Here is a 3,820-nt window from a genome sequence, read left to right as displayed (position 1 = left end):
GGGTCAAAAACCCTACAGTCCTTTAAGAATTGAGGAGATGTTTTGCTCTAGCAGGAATGGTGAACATGTTGCAAAGCAGCTGTCCTTCCTCATCTTGTGTTCATGACTTGCTTTATGAATCCATCATCGTTCCCTTTTACTGAGTACAGACAGGGCCCAGAACCCCTCTCATCACAGTGTCTTTGGTGGCACGATCCCTCTTGGTGCCCTAGAAGTCACTGGCTCCTTCTCTGGTGGCTGCATGCATAGTCAAGCAAATGCCACCCATGGGTGGTGGGTCTCTCTCCTTCTGGTAGTGTCCTTCTGGGGCTTTTTATTGGACTCTGTCATGAGGACAGGTGGCTTCCTGTGATTTGTTCCTGTGTTGTAGGAATTACCGAAATTCTAGGTGGCTGAATTTCTCCTTCTGCCTCTGGGCCTCAGTTGGCTCAGGTATCGAGTTGGGATGGTCATTCCGCCTCACAGGCTTCCTGCTGTGGAGATTGAGAGGTGTGGCGTGAAGTGCCTACACTGTGCCTGGCATATAGTAGATGCCCAAAATATGTTTCTTGCTGAATTCAATACCTGATACCTGAGTCAATTTCTTTCCCAGCCCAGAAAACTTCAATTCCCTATTTCAGGATGAATTAAGTAATAGCTCCCCACATGCAGTCCAGCCTTCTCTTTGCTTGCCCTGGCTGTGTGGTGCCAGCTGCATTAGGAACTTGCCCTTTCCCAAACAGGCCCTGCCTAATCCTGCCTTCATGCCCTGGCTTGTTCTGTTTCGCCTTCTTTGAAGGTCTTCTCTTTTATCTATGGCTGTGTAAGGTCTACAGACACTCAAGGCAACACATACATGGCATCACCTCCTTCCCTGATTTCCCCAGTCAAAGAGCATTTCAGCTGTACGTCTCCCATTCATCAAGTCATTCAACAAATGTTGATTGAGGATCAGTTATGTACCAGGTATTGTGCTGAGGCAGACAAGGTCCCTGGCCTTATGAATGCCTCATCTAGATGGGAAGAGATAGACTTCAGAGTTCCCTTTCTAGAGGCTGGAAAGGCACTTTGCCTTTTTATCCATCTATCTTCGACCTCATGTTATACTTAATTGTGTTTATGAGTCTTATTTTTCCTTCCTGACTATCAACTCTCCAAGAGACAGGACTATCTCTTATTTGCTTCTGTAGTCCCCATGACATCTACCTGTGGACATGGCTGCTTGTTGCCTATGTTTGTTAGAAGCAAGAATGTATATTCTGGGATTAAAAATTAAGCTTTTGGGGAGTAGATAAGGCTCACCTGTAGGTCCCTCAGCTGGTTCTGGCTGTAGAGTCGCTTGTAAAAAGAGACTGGCCAGAGTGTGAGCCACTTCTGCAGGCAGAGACCTCTGCTCTCTCCTCAGTCACAACTGTCAGCTCTGTCTAGATGCCTGATGGACTCACCAGCCTTGGCTTCTCGGCCCTGTCTAGATTTACACTGTGGGCTAATCCCTTCTGGACTCAGCCTGTTTCCCGAAAAATCAGTTTCTTCCTTGTCTAAATTGATGTAACTGTTCATCTTCTCTGATGGTTCACCTGACTTAGAATCCTTGACCTTTTTCTATTCAGGCTTGTCTCACCATCATCCGTATCCCAACATGCTACTGAGACGCTGTAATTACAGAAGGCAGAGTTTCTCGACCTCAGCACTATTGACATTTTGGGCTGGATAATTCTTTGTTGTGGGAGGCTTCCCTGTGTGTTGTCGGATGTTTAGCCGCATCCCTGGGCCTCTACCCACTAAATTCCAGTAGCAACATCTACCCCCAGTTATGGTAACCAAAAATATCTCCAGACATTGCCAAATGTCCCAGGGGGCACGACATTGCATCTGGTTGAGAACCACTGACATAAGGCTATACCCAGGGATCTTTGAGATCAGTTAGATTAATCCCCCTTCTCTCATTTCACAAGCAAGGTCACTGAGGCCTAGAGGAGGGAAATGAATTGCCCAAGATCGAACCACAGATTGGCAGTGATGGAGGCCATAGACTTTGTATCTTTTCTATCTTAGTCCAGTGCTTTTCCTTAGCATGGTGAAATCTCCTTAAGAGACAGTCAAGTAAAGTGAAAAGAGAGTGACTCTGGAGAGGGACAAACTGGGATTAGAATGGAGATCAAGTCATTGGTTGGCTGCATGACCTTGGGTTCTGAACCACTCTGAGCTTCCATTTCCTCCCATGCAAAGGAGGGGTGATAAATTCCCACCTCACAGAATTGTGTTGAGGACTAAATGAGATGTTTGTAAAGCTCTAAAATCTTACCTGGTATGCAGTTAATCTAAGTAAATGCTGGTTCCCTCCTCCCTTGTATGTAGTGCCATAAAAATGGCAAGCATACTATTGAGGAGAAGTTAGAGTTGTTGCCAGCAGGACTCAGTGCCCGTGGAAGATGAGGCTGATAGGCAGTGCTTTCCAGTGGACAGTGTTAAAAATGCAGGTGGTGGGATTTGGTGTCTATAATGGAAACAGCCAAGTAGTTTTCCAGTTTGGAAAATAACTGGCTGTGCTGAAAGCTGACTCATTTGACAGAGTGGTTTCCTCTCCCCCCGTTTCCTGAGTATGCTCCTCTGATGATTATATCTTATCTCTAACATCCTGTGTCTCTTTCTTCCCCCAGCAGAATGTTATTATTACAAACATGCCTAAAGGGTAAAAACGAGCATTTAGAGCCAAGTTGAGGACTGTATCCCAGCCTTCCCTCGTATCAGATGAATATAATGGTATTTTCTCTCCTGGAGATTTGACTGCTCTCAGGTAACCTGGGTTCTGGTGTTAGTCTGGCCACAGACAACCCTAATATGATGATGCTTTGAAATTTTCACAGTTTTCATCATGAGCATTGTTTTATCCCCAGGGTGGCCTGATTGTAGTGGTTCTCAATCCTGGCTGCACATTTTAATCACCTGAAAGTTCAAAACAAAACAACAACAATGAAACGACGACAAGACAACCGTTCGTGCACGGTTGTGTATTTGGAGATGCATCTTGGGCATTGGTGATTTTGTTTAAAGTTCCCTACGTGACTCCAGTTAGGGTCAAGAGTCACTGCCTATTTTGACACCAGATGTCCCATAGCTTTGGTAGGAAAATGAGGCTCAGGTAGTTCATTTTCTTGTCCTAGGTTGAAAAAGCAGGAGGAGGAGAAGCCGGGTATTGTGAATCCCGATCTCATCTACTGACCTTTCCACTTTCCACCCTAGTACATTACTTCTCTGCTCAGGGTGTGATCTGGAAACTTCAAGAAACAAAACTTGTTTGAAAATTACAAAGCACTATATTAGGGTTATTTGTCAGTGGCCAGACTCACACTAGAACCCAAGTTACCAGATGGCAGTCAAATGTCCATGATCCCAAGGGAGAAAATGTTATTCTAGTCATCTGATAGGAGCAAAGAAAGTGGCTTGTTACTCAGGAACCTCAGTTTTCTTATCTGTAGTGTAGGATAGGAATGGACCTCCGTAGTCGTGCTTTCCTAGAGGGAACATTAGCATTTGGTAAGGAAGGAACTTGCCATCTTGTCTCTCGATGAGGACAAGTTGATTTTTGACACTATTTTAGTGATATTCATGCCCATTTGTGTAGGGCCTTGTTGACCCCCTCTTAGCGTGTACCAGAGTGTTACTCAGCAGATAACCTGAACAGGGCTGTAAAAGGTGCAAAGATAAAGTAAGGAACATTAGAGGCTATATATTTCAACTTTCACACCAGTGGCATCTCCTCAACCGGGGTTTGTTCCAACTCCAGGGGCAGCCTAATCCTACCATGGGGATACTTTGACCATTGGGAACTCCTTGTTTA

Source organism: Balaenoptera ricei, chromosome 3 (assembly GCF_028023285.1).
Source record: "Balaenoptera ricei isolate mBalRic1 chromosome 3, mBalRic1.hap2, whole genome shotgun sequence".
In the NCBI taxonomy this organism is placed as follows: domain Eukaryota; kingdom Metazoa; phylum Chordata; class Mammalia; order Artiodactyla; family Balaenopteridae; genus Balaenoptera; species Balaenoptera ricei.
Note: the sequence above shows the minus strand (reverse complement) of the source record.